The sequence below is a fragment of the Nelumbo nucifera genome, chromosome 5 (genome assembly GCF_055504915.1).
Source record: "Nelumbo nucifera cultivar China Antique chromosome 5, China Antique-T2T, whole genome shotgun sequence".
Classification (NCBI taxonomy): domain Eukaryota; kingdom Viridiplantae; phylum Streptophyta; class Magnoliopsida; order Proteales; family Nelumbonaceae; genus Nelumbo; species Nelumbo nucifera.
In genome coordinates, this window is record NC_142653.1 from 38161074 (window position 1) to 38174380 (window position 13307).

The following is a 13307-nucleotide window of genomic DNA, read 5'->3' on the forward strand; positions in this document are numbered from 1 at the left end:
TGGTCATTGTTCTTGAACAGTATACCTCTACCCGGGCATCTCTTCAGGTATGCTAATATTCTTTTTGCTGCAAGAAGATGCGTGGTTTTAGGAGAATGCATGTACTGGCTGCTGGCTGACAACACTAACTGCATAACTGATATCTGGCCGAGTGAGGCAGAGATATAAGAGATTTTCCACTAATCGCTGGAACATAACTTTGTCTTCAAGAGGCTCCCCACTCTCTGCACTAATCCTGTGGTTCTGTTCAATGGGTGTATCCGCAGGCTTGACACCTAACTTTCCAGTTTCCGCCAACAGATCTAGAACATATTTCCTTTGAGAGACAAAGATCCCCTGTTTAGATCTAGCAACCTCAATACCCAAAAAATACTGTAGTGCACCAAGATCTTTCACCTTAAACTCTTGATGAAGGAGCTGTTTGAGGGACTCAATCTCATGGCTATCATTTCCTGTCACCACAATATCATCAACATATACTGCAAGTAGTGTCAGAGAGGATTCCACCCTCTTGATGAACAGTGTATGATCTGACTGGGCCTGTACATAATCGAATTTCCCAAGGGCTAGTCTGAATCTATCAAACCAAGCTCTAGGTGACTGCTTCAAACCATACAATGCCTTATTGAGCCGGTAGACCATCTTACCTGTCTCTGTATCATTGAATCCAGGAGGCAAACCGCATGTAAACCTCTTCCTGTAGGTCTTCATTCAGAAAAGCATTTTTAACGTCCATTTGGTACAAAGGCCAAGTATGGCTTGCTGCAAGAGATAATAGAACTCGAATGGTGGTCATCTTGGCTACCGGGGCAAAGGTCTCCAAGTAATCTATACCATAAGTCATGCAGAGACAACACCTTAAGTCATTACAAATGAAACCTTTCTTTAGAAGGTGAGAGGGTGAGGAACTGTGTTTTCGTCTGTTGCCATTGTCTGAGCTGGTGAGAGGGTGAGAGGGTGAGGAACTGTGTTTTCGTCTGTTGCCATTGTCTGAGATGGTGAGAGGATGAAGCAAAGAGAGGGTTGCTGTGAGGGTGAGGAACTGAGATGGGAGAATTTGTGGAGGTAGACCGTTGGAAAAAAGCTTTGAAGATTGAACCTAAGGAGCTCCTATTTGAGGAACTGAGATTAAATGGTCAGCTGAGCTTGAAAATCAGGGAAGCAAAGAGAGGGATGGTGCTGTTAGAAGGGGTGGGGGTAATTGAAGGGCTCAAGGAGTTTGTGGAAGGTGCAAGTAACAAAGGCAAGCAAAATAGTTGGAAAGAGCTCTCAGAAACTGGAAGAAGGTTTGTTGTAGAGTGTAAGAGAAACCTTAAAGGTTATTTTATCTCCTTGACAGAATTTTTTGGCAAGGGTAGAAAGCAGATGATCTGCTTTTCAGAAGGAAGGAAGAGTCAGGGCTGGAAGGCAGTTCATGGTGCCTTATGTGAACTGTTGAAACGCCTGAGTGTTAAAAGAGAAGCAATAGGAAAAAGGAAGATAAGCAGTTCTAGTAGTATGGTGAACAATATTAAGCAAGAGACTCTTTTAGTGATAGTTGGGGTAGGTAATTACAGAATTGGAGTAAACATACAGAGAGGTGATTGGGAAAGTAAACTGATAGTTAAAGCTTCAGCTCCCATTCTTGACTGGAGGAAAGTTGCAGATCTGTTAACAACAAGTTTAAAGTTGAAGAGCACATTTATTTTAACACCTTTTGAGAAGGACAAGGCTTTGCTGGATCTGCTTGAGAACAGAGTAGAAGTTGAGGCTTTAAATATCCAAGCTAAACTTGGAAATTTCACAGTGTCAAGATGGTGTCCGAGATCAAACTCCAAAGATTTCTTGGTTGAAGATGGAGTGCTGGTGCATCTTTTAGGTCTTCCCTTTCACTTGTGGAAGCAAGAAACTGCTGAAGCCATTGCTTTGATGTGTGGAGGATCACTAGGAGGTGCCTTTTGGGGAGACCTTCGTTCAGCTTCCATTTTATTGAATGGAGTAAAACCTAAGGAGGTTCCTCGGAAGATAGAGGTGCTAGTCGAAGGGCATTGCTACTCAGTGTGGCTGGCTTCATCCACTGAATCGATGCTCTGGAAAGAGGCTCATAGGGAGGGAGATGAGATGGTTGAAGAAGAAGAGCTGCGTGGCAAGAAAGGGTTGGGGAATTCAAACAAGAAAAGCACTTTCACTAAAATGGAAAAACATTTGCTGGAGAAACAAAAGGGTAGCAGGCAGGGGGTGGGATTTTCGCGTGTGGAAGCAGTGAACAGTCTGGAGGGTGGTAGGTCCTTTGCATAGGTTGTAACCGGCGCCAATTTGACTTGTTTGAACAAGGAAAAGGGGTTGGTCCAAGGAAGAACCGAACCGAGACCTGTTAAAACCAAACCGAGCCCGGGGTTGGACGTGCGTGACCTTCTTAAAAGTCACGTGAGCTCGCGGGTGTTTAAGAATGGGCCAAAGCAAAAGCCCATGTGGGCCGCTAATGGTATTTTTAAAGGCCCAAACAGGTCAGCGGGCCCGACCCAGCTTGTTAAAAAGGCGTGTGAGCCTTTAATGAAACACGTGACTGGGGTTTCGACTATGATAGACATCGGTTACAGTTTATCAGCGTCCCCAGTCGCGAGCCAAAAGGGGGAATGCGCGTAGCGCCGGAAACTAGAAAAGAAGAGGGCGTTACAGTGGGTCTCCCGGCGCAGTTTGTAGGAGCTTAGCCCCGTGCGAGGCTTCTCAGAGAGGCCGAAGCCAAGTTTCACTAGGGGAAGAACTGAAGAGAAGAAAGAGAAGTTTGAAGGATGGGTGCAGTGCGGTGAAGGCGATGATGAATCGGATGACCTTTCTGTTGATGGCTCTAGCGTGGGCAGTGTAAATGATGAAGGCAGCTGTGTTGGAGGTGATATGGAAGGGTGGAATATTGCAAGATTATTCCAGGGTGAAGACTGCAATCGGCTTATCTCACTCCCAAGACCACAGAGTGCGCAAGGTTTATCAGAAGGGGAAAACCGGGAGAACCGGAAGCAGAGCAGGAATACGCCATCTAGTGGTGACCCAGGGGTAGAGTGGAAAGATCACCAGGTTGATCAAAAGACAGAAGTACTTCCCAACCAACTTAGGAAGATAATTGTTTACCAACCTCCGGAACAAGAGAAGGAGGCCGGGAGCAGTCCTATTCTAGCTTGTCCATCAGTCCCAGGTAACCATGTGATTTCGGTTTGTGCTACTAATGTGTCTCCTGTGTCTTTGGTTCCAGATTCCGTTCCTGTACCATGTTTTGTAGGCCATGAATATGCAGTCGAGCTAATAGGCGGGCTCTCTGAGGAGGGGGAGAGGGGAAGGAAGGATTGTGGGAAGGTGTGGGAAGAAAGGTATAGGAGTGGAAAAGTGTGGGAAATCATTGAAAGAGTGTTTAAGGATGTGGAAGGGAAGCTGATTTGGAGGAGGGAAGGGGAGGAAGGAAGAGAGGAGGGGTTAGTGGAGAGGAGGGAAAGGAATGAGGGTAGAGTTGGAGAGGATTACGGGGAGAAAGCAGGGAAGGAGGGAGGTAACTTTAAGGGGAGGAAGGTTGGAGAGGAAAGAACTGAGGTGGGACTAGAGGAGAGGAAGGAAAGGCAGGTGGACAGAGATGAAGGGGATTTTGTAGGAAGGGTAGGGGTGGTGGAATCGGGAGAGAAGACACGATAGCAGAATTTGTAGGGAGGTTGGGCTGTAGGCTGGAAGATTTGAACGAGTTGAAAGAAAGTTTACAGAAGAGGAAGATGCAGATCATAACAAAGAAGAGGAGGTTGAGTGAAGTAGAGAGATTAAAGAGAGATGTAGAAGGAGACAAGAAGCTCGAGGTAAAAGGAGATAGAAGGAAAGGGGGAAAGTAGTGGGTAGGTGGCAAGGGGTTTGTAAAAAGAAGTGGAATGAGGATTCTTAGTTGGAATGTGAGGGGAATTGGGAGTGCGAAGAAGAGAGCAACAATAAAAGAGGTAATAAGACGGTATGACCTAGACATTGTGCTGCTGCAAGAGTCTAAGAGAATGGAGTTTAATGACAAATGGGCAAGGAGTGTATGGAAAGCCAGGGGGATTAGCTGGGTGGCGGCTCCATCGTGGGGTGCTTCTGGGGGGATTGTAACAATGTGGAAGAGGGATGTGGTTGAAGGTCTGGAGGAGTTGATCGGAAAGTACTCGGTTTCCATGAAGTTTAAGCAGCAAGAGGATGATTATATGTGGGTGCTCACAAATGTTTACAGACCGAATGACTACAGAGAGAGAAAGGAGCTGTGGGAGGAATTGGCTGATGTTAGAGGGTTGTGGGATGGGCCTTGGTGCATGGGTGGGGATTTCAATGTGATTAGATTCTCAGAAGAGTCCAACAGGATTAACCAGAGGGTGACAAAAAGCATGGGGAAGTTTAACAGTTTTGTGGATGCCTTTGAGCTTAAAGAGATTACCCTAGCACATAAGGCATTTACATGGTCAAATCTCCAATCTAGACCCATTTGCTCTAAGCTGGATAGATTCCTGTTCTCTTTGGATTGGGAAGAACATTAGGGAACCTTGGATGCTAGAGCTCTCCCAAGGGTGACCTCGGATCACTGGCCCATAGTGTTATGTAAGGTGGAAAGAAGGTGTGGAGGTCCTACCCCCTTTAGATTTGAAAATATGTGGTTACTTCATCCAGGGTTTCCTAACAAAGTGAGGGAGTGGTGGCATGAGTGTAACCCGTTGGTGGAGTGGGAGGGGATGAGATTCCATAAGAAACTACAATTCTTGAAAGCAAAAATCAAGGAGTGGAATTTGATGGAGTTCGGGAGGACATAAGAAAGAAAGGGAGACTTGATGAAGAAGATTGAAACTTGAGTTTAAAGAGGAAAGGGGAGAATTTGGAGAGGAAGACAATGACCTCAGGAGAGAATTGAGAAGACAGTTAGAGGACTGCCTGCACAAGGAGGAAATTAGCTGGAGGCAAAAATCTCGGTGTAAATGGGTGCAAGAGGGAGATAGAAACACTAAGTATTTCCACTCTCTAGCAGATGGCAGGAGAAGGAAGAACTTTATCTCCAAATTGGTAGTAGATGGAGTTGAGTTAGTACAGCAAGAGGAGATTGCCAGGGCTTGTGTGGAGCACTTCAAATCTATTCTAAGAAGGCCTGTGAGTAGAAGGGTGTGGGTAGAAGGGTGTGGGTAGAAGGGTGTGGGTAGAAGGTTTGGATTGGCCAGATGTAGGGGTGGAGAACAGGAGAAGGATGGAAAGAAGCTTTAATATAGAAGAGATCAAGGAGGCTGTGTTTTCTATGGATAGAACAAAAGCACCAGGGCCGGATGGGTTTACAATGGCTTTTTATCAGGATTGTTGGGATATCTTGAAAGATGATCTCTTGCGGGTGTTTGAGGAGTTTTTCAGGAGAGGAATTGTCAATCCGGGTGTGAACTCTACATTTATAGCCTTAATTCCAAAAATGAAAGATGCATCCCACCCGAAGGATTTTAGGCCAATAAGCTTGGTTAATAGCTTGTATAAGATCATTGCAAAAGTGTTGTCTTTGAGGCTGAAGAAGGTACTGCCAGATATCATTGCACACTATCAAGGAGCTTTTGTGAGTGGAAGACAAATTACAGACCAGATTTTAATTGCTAATGAGAGTGTGGAGAACTTTAAGAGGGATAAGAAGAAGGGAGTGGTCTGTAAGCTAGACTTGGAAAAAGGCTTATGACTTGGTGGACTGGGAGTTCTTGAGGAAAGTTTCAACTAAATTCGGGTTTGGGGCTAGATGGTGTAAGTGGATCATGGGCTGTGTTCGGAATTGTCATTATTCAGTGCTAGTGAATGGGACAGTGGTAGATTTCTTTCCAGCCAGTAGGGGTATAAGACAAGGAGACCCCCTTTCTCCTTTCTTGTTCATTTTAATTGCGGAGGTTTTGGGGAAACTGATTCATAGAGCAGATTCTAGGGGGCTCATTAGAGGCTGGAGGGTTGGGAGGGTGGAAACCCCCGTCACTCACTTACAGTTTGCTGATGACACGATTTTGTTTTGTGAAGGTGGTAATGTGAGGTTTATCAGGAACTTAAAGTCGGTGATACAACTGTTTGAGCAAATGTCAAATTTGAAGGTTAACCTTGGGAAAAGCTGTGTAGTGGGGGTGAATTTGGAGGAGGGAGAGATCAGGGAGAGTGCTGAAATGCTGGGGTGTGAAGTTTCGGGGTGGCCTCTGAACTACTTAGGATTACCATTAGGTGATAATCCCAAGAGAGAGAGTTTCTGGAACCCGGTGATGGAAAGGTTTGAAAAAAGATTGGTATCCTGGAAAAAGAACTACCTCTCTCTTGGTGGGAGAATTACACTAATTAAGGCCATGCTTGCTAACTTACCCATATTTTTCATGTCGGTGTTTAAAATCCCAATGAAGATTGCTAACAGATTAGAGAAGATAATGAGAGATTTCCTGTGGGAGCTGGGAGAAGAGAAGAGGGATCATAGAGTTAGCTGGGAGATAGTGTGTAGGAGTAAGTCATGTGGTGGTTTGGGGCTTGGGAGTATTAGGAGAAGGAATATGATTCTGCTGGGGAAGTGGTTGTGGAGGTTTCCTATGGAGAAGGAGAAGCTATGGGCTAGAATAGTGGCAAGTATTCATGGGCTGGAGCACAATGGATGAGGCGCTGGAATCAGAGCTAGGATCACAAGCAATTCTCCTTGGAAAGCCATTCATGACCTGCTACCAGTTTTCACTCCTAATATCAGGTATGACTTGAATTTCAGTAACTCCATAAAATTTTGGGAACAAACCTGGGTGGGGAGCGCCCCTCTAAAGGATCAGTTTCCGTCTTTGTATGCTCTTTCTGATTTGAAAAATGAGCCGATCTCGTCTTTCACCACCCCGTCCTCTTCCACTTTTGGGATTGGGTGGAACTTGGGTCTAAGAAGGGATTTGAGGGACTCAGACTTCAACTGTATTTCGAGCCTTCTTGCACTTCTTGATAACGTTGTCTTATACCTCACTAGGGCGGATTCTAGAATTTGGACACCTACCCCCAATGGCATTTTCTCTTGTGCTTCGTTCTTCAAAGTCTTAAGTCAGTCCACCAGTCCTACCTTGTCCCCTTTCCCTGTTGGTGAGGTTTGGTGCAGAGCTATACCTCCTAGGGTTGGTAGTTTTTGTTGGGAAGCCTATCTGGAAAGAATCAACACTGGTGATCTACTCCAAAAGAAGAGACCCAATACTTACTTGTCACCTCAGTTGTGTGTTCTGTGTAAAGCAGATGGGGAGACTGGTTTTCACCTAATGGTGTCTTGCCACTTCGCGAGGTCATTGTGGGGTTGGGCTTTCTCCTTATTTGGATGCAGCTGGAAACCCCCATCAGACATGCAGGGCCTTTTCTCACCTTCTTTTTTCAGGTGGCGGTTAAAAAGGGGAAGGACAATGTGGAGAGGACTAAGGGCTGCATTATGTTGGACACTGTGGGAAGAAAGAAACTCCAGGATATTCTCAGAAACTTAGAGAGGAACAACAGATCTGAGGGCTATCATACATTTTAGGGCGGTACAGTGGCTGAAATCTTTGGAAATATTCACAGATTACACTGTGGATGACATGTTGAGGAAGTGGGGTGAAATTGCAAATTGCATGCAGACCAAGTCAGTAATGAGTGTGGCTTGGACCCCCCCACCTAGTGGATTCTTGAAATTAAACTTTGATGGATGCAGTAGGAGAAACCCGGGACATTCGGGGATCGGGGGTGCTTTTAGAGATGAAAATGGGGTCATCTCTGCTATGTTATCAGGCCCAATTGGAGTGGGTGACTCCCTTAGAGCTGAGATATGTGCAGTTATGGAAGGAGCCCGGAAAGCTAAGGAATTGAACATCAAGAAACTTGTAATTGAAGGGGATTCAGAGGTGGTGATAGGGTGGCTGACTAAAGATCAAAATGATTTATGGAAGTATAATAATGAGAAGAGGAAATTCAAATGGCTGGTGCGGGAGATGGAAGTTAAGACATGTTGGATTAAAAGATTAGCTAATTCCCTAGCTGACGGTTTAGCAAAACAAGGGTCAGAAAGGGATTCTTTGTTTTGGGCTAAGCTGTAACGTTAGTGTCTTTGTATCTTTGTTTTTTCTTTTTTCATTCTTGAAGTTCTTTGTGACTCTTGGAAGATAAGTGTGTTTGTCTTCCACTTGTAAATTTTCTACTGATGAATTAATGAAAGTGTTATTGATCAAAAAAAAAAAAATCTATACCATAAGTCTGGTGAACCCTTTTGCAACTAGCCGAGCTTTGTACCTCTCAATGGAGCCATCCGCATTGTGCTTCACAGTAAATACCCATCTGCATCCAACTGGTTTCTTTCCTTTGGGTAGATCAACTAGCTCCCCGGTATTATTTTTCAACATGGCATCCATTGCAACTTGCATTGCACCTTTCCACTCCGGGACTGATAGGGCTTCTTGCACTGTTCTTGGAATAGGGACATTGGCAATGGAAGTAAGATAGGACCTGTCGGAGGGAGATAGGCGATCATAGGATAAAAACTGGGAAATGCAGTGGGCTGTAGATGTGGTGCAATGCCGTTTCCCTTTACGAACGGCAATGGGAAGGTCAAGGTCGTCTGCAGGAGGTGAAGTGGCAACAGTGGAATGAGTTTGTGGGCCCTGGGACTATAATACCTGGACTTGGAGCCGCAGAAGAGGTTGGAGCTGGCCTGGACTGCTGATGACCGGGATCAACTTGCCTGCATCGCCTGTGCTAGACTCTCAACTCCTGATCCCTCTGACCACCCTCACTAATGTTGCCCTCATCACCCAATGGAATAGGTAAGGGAACAACCCCAAAAGTATTAACCCTACCCTCACTGCGCTCCTCCTGAAGAAAAGGACCCAAATCCCCACTCTCATTGCTCTCCCCCTGAGGAGAAACCTGAGAATAATAGGGTGTCTCCTCAAAGAAAGTGACATCCATGGAGACAAACTTCTTCCTTGAGATAGGATCATAGCAGCAATAACCCTTTTGAGTTTGTGCATAACCAAGAAAGATGCATTTGGAGGCCCTTGGTTCGAACTTGGAGTGATGGGGTCCGAGAAGCTGAACAAAACAGGTACAACCAAATGTTTTAAGGGGAACAATAAACAACTCCTCATTCGGGTATAGAAGGGAAAAAGGAGATTTCATATCAAGAACCCAGGAAGGAACCCTATTAATAAGATATACCGCCGTGAGGATAGCATCACCCCAGAAACGAATAGGGACATTGGAGGTAAACATAATACTTCTAGCCACCTCCAAGATGTGCATATTCTTCCTTTCTGCAACCCCATTCTGCTGAGGTGTATGAGGGCAAGTGCTCTGGTGGATAACCCCATGATTAAGAAGGTAAGATGCCAATGGCTTAGCAAAGTATTCCTTTGCATTATCAGATCTAAGAACTTTGATCTTGGCATCAAACTGGGTTAGGATCATTTGGTGGAAGTTTTGGGTCAGGGCGGGAACCTCATCTCGTGAACGCATAAGATAAACCCAAGAAAACCGAGTATGGTCATCAACAAATAACAAAAAATATCTGTATCCACCCATAGAAGGGATGTGATATGGCCCCCAAACATCAGTATGCACAATATGAAAAGAACTATTACTCCTTTTATTACTCAATGAATAAGATTTTCTACAATGCTTAGCAAACTCATAACTTTCACATTTCAACTGGGACAACTCAACAGATTCAAACAAAGTAGGAAACAGACTCTTTAAGGACTGAAAAGACAAATGACCCAATCGGTTATGCCGAAGCATAACCGGACTCACAATCTAAGAAACAAATGACTTCTTATCCACTGACTCTTCCTGATGAGAACTCTCCCCGAGCAGATAGATCCCATTCGTCTCACGGCCAGTCCCAATCACCTTCTTCGTTTCCAAGTCCTGAAAAACACATCGGTCAGGGAAGAAAGTTACTGAGCAGTTCATATGTTTGGTAATACTACTGACTGAAATATAGTTAGTATCAAGCTTAGGAACATGCAAGACAGAGGACAAGGAGATAGTATCCGATAGCTTGATGTCACCCTTGCCAGAAATGGGAACAAGAGAACCATCAGCAATAGATACTTTATCCCTACCAGAAGACAAATGATAAGTGGTAAACAATGAAGGCAAGCTAGTCATATGGTCGGATGCACCTGAATCTATTACCCAACAGGGTTTAGTAGTACCTGGAGCTGAGGCATGGTAGGCTGAGGCTCGAGTACCTGAATGTGCGAAAGCAGATGTGGCAGGGGCTGATGGTGACTGCGGTGGCTGAGCTGAGTTCCCAACTTCCTTTTCCAACTGTATTAAAGCAGCCCGAACTGCAGCTAAGGTCTCTAAAGGTGTGCCTCTTGTGCCAGACGAGGATGCTAAATCAGTGTTCACGGCCACATGAGCATTACCCTTCTTGCTTCTCAACTTTGTTGGGACCAAATGAGGATGCGGTTTCCAACATGTTTCTTTTGTGTGTTTGGGTTTCTTATAATGCTCACATACCACATCTCTTTTATCTTCCTTCTTCCTGTCCCTTTCTGAATCACCTTCTGATTTGGGTTTAACAGCTACAAGGGCTGGTGTAAGGGGCTGAGGTTGCATCATGACTTTCCTCCTAGTCTCTTCACTATGCACTAAGGAGTATGCCTGGGAGAGAGTCACACTATCTCTAGTCAATATCTGTTGCCGCACAATATCATACTCTGAATTCAGACCTGCCAGAAACTCAAACACCTTGTTTGTCTCGACTTGCTTTCTATGGGTCTGTGCATCTTTGGGATTCTCCCACTCAAGAGTCTCTAAGTGATCAATCTCATGCCACAGGGACTTCAAGGTAGAGAAGTAGACCGAAGCCGGTTTCTCTCCTTGTTTAAGAGTGTTCACTTCACATTTCAATTCATAAGCTCTAGCAACATTAAGGGGTTGGGAATAAGTTTCTTTCATAACATCCCATATCTCCTTGGCTGTCTTTGCCCACAGGTAATTTCGGCTGATATGAGGCTGTGTAGAATTACACAGCCATGTCATAACCAAGTAGTTTCTTGGACCCACTTGGTATACATGGGGTCTCCCTTGGAAGGTTCTTTCACATCTCCCAAGAGATACCCTAATTTATCCCTTCCCCCAATAGCCATCATGGCTGATTGGGCCCATTCCAAATAGTTTGATCCATCAAATCCTACGGTTGTAATCTGAAAACCTGTCTTAGAAACACTACCAGAACTGCTGTTCCCAAAACTGCTTTCTGCCTGATTTTTAAACTCCATTTCGTTCAAGAACCAGTAGTCTCAAAAATTAGGGTTACTATAGTTGAAGATTAACACTTGGACTATCAGTCACAATAAAAAATCAGTATAGAACTAATCTGTATTCACGGTATATGTGCATGAAACCGGTATAAGTCTGATCTGAAACCAATTAGCAAACACAACAACAACAGTCCGTACAGTTTTCACCCCTTAAAAGCTCTGATATGCTGAACCAGAATTAGGGTTTTAATCAGTCCTTAAAAAAAAATTCTCAGCCGCACATTCCAAGCAGTACCGTACAGATAAGACTTGTAGTAGGGTTAATATGAAACCCTAAAACTGATCAATGCTGAGAAAAAAAAAACTTAAGAAGAGCTTCACAGGTAGATCACAAGGCTTGGCCCAGCAATAGGGTTTGCAGCAAGATTAGTAGGGTTTGCCGCAAGATCAATATCAAGCCCTAGAGAATAGAAAGAAGAAAACCCTAGAATGGTTCGACCGCCCTTTCTAGATATCCAACCTATCTTCTCTGATAGTACTTCTCTTAGAAAATAAAATAACTTACAAGAGAATGCTGTTCGCTGCCTTCCAAGGTTACCCGAACCCTAGCCTTCTCTGATTCTTCCTGATCACCAACACTTTGCAACCGTGGCAAGTCTTCAACAGCTGCTAAACCCTCTGGCGATCTCCAAGAATCAGTCAACGAACTCTACTTTCTCAGCTTCCAGCCCTAGATGGTTCTCATGTTGTCGGTTGGACTAGACTCACATGAGAAACCCTAACCTTGCTCTGATACCAAGTAAAAGTTCAAGACTGCTATCAGCCTTGAACCCTAATAGATTTCAGGTTCGAAAATAGAAGGAAAATGTAGAGAAGAGAAGAGAGAACTGTAGAACACAAAGGGTTGAAAGGAGGGACAGAATCTGAATGTTCTGCCGCCGCCACTTCTATTTAGTATTTATAGGTTATGCTCATTACATGGAAAGGACAGATCTGCCCTTAGTATTTACATAACAAATAGAACAAAATAAAACTGAAATAACCGACTGACCACCAGCTAACCCTAGGATGACTAGAACACATTCTACCCTACGAACACAGTGGGACCATAGCTGTGGGGCCCACATCAGTGTTCTCTACAGAATTCAAATTCAGTTTTCATTTTTTCAATAACTATTGGATATCGAATTGAATTTGAGTGTTGCTTGATTTGATTTGAATTCACTATGTTTACACCCCTATCAACAAAGGAAGTAGTTGAATTCATTGGTTAAATGGATCATTGTTAGACCTGAAATTAGGAACAACTTGAAATTTGTAAGTTCCAAGTTTTCCTCTTGGATATTTTATATGATGATCAAATCAGTAGAATGTCATTCTTTATCAATCAATTCAGGCATGATCTTGTCCTCAAAGACGTTCTACTAAGCCACTATATTCTATTAATGAGTGCCTTTCAGATTATAGCATGGGAATGGGATGCCATATTTGATGCCTGTGTAAAATGGGATATGTAGATACATTAATACACTTTAGTAATTTAAAGAAGTTATTAAATAATGAAATACAATTATTTTGCTATGGCTTGGTCATGGACAGTGAAGAATATGGATATATTGGTAAGAAGTGCTTTGAAAGGTTAGATATGCTAATATGTTGAGTTGGTTTAAAACAATTTATTAAATAATAACCTTTTTGCAATGGCTCGCACATGTACAATGAAGAATAGCGGATACATCAGTGAGGATTGCTTTTATGCAGGCTCAAGGATCTAAAGGGTTGGTACTTGGTAGAAGATTTACAATGTGGATCAATGTTGTAACAAATCTGGAAAGATGGGATTTGGTGGAACATATTGTCTCTTTATGGGTTGAAATGGCAGACTAATATTTCTATTTTTGACCCAAATGGATAATGCTGATGAATAAGAATTATTATTGGTAATTATGGGTTTATTTATACAGGGGTGGTGATTTTTGATTTTTATTTTACTGATAATAATTTTTAGGATGTCTTATGAATTGCATATCAGTTGATTATAGCATATATGAATGTAGTCTGACATATATTTGTTACTGGTATGGGCCC

General features: G+C 43.6%; 1 protein-coding gene across 6 annotated transcripts in view; it reads left to right on the forward strand.

The window, feature by feature from the left end:
* The window catches only part of LOC104606694 (uncharacterized), a 56332-nt gene that overhangs the window by 6307 nt on the left and 36718 nt on the right, over nt 1-13307 (forward strand). The gene's annotated exons all lie outside the window — the stretch shown is intronic.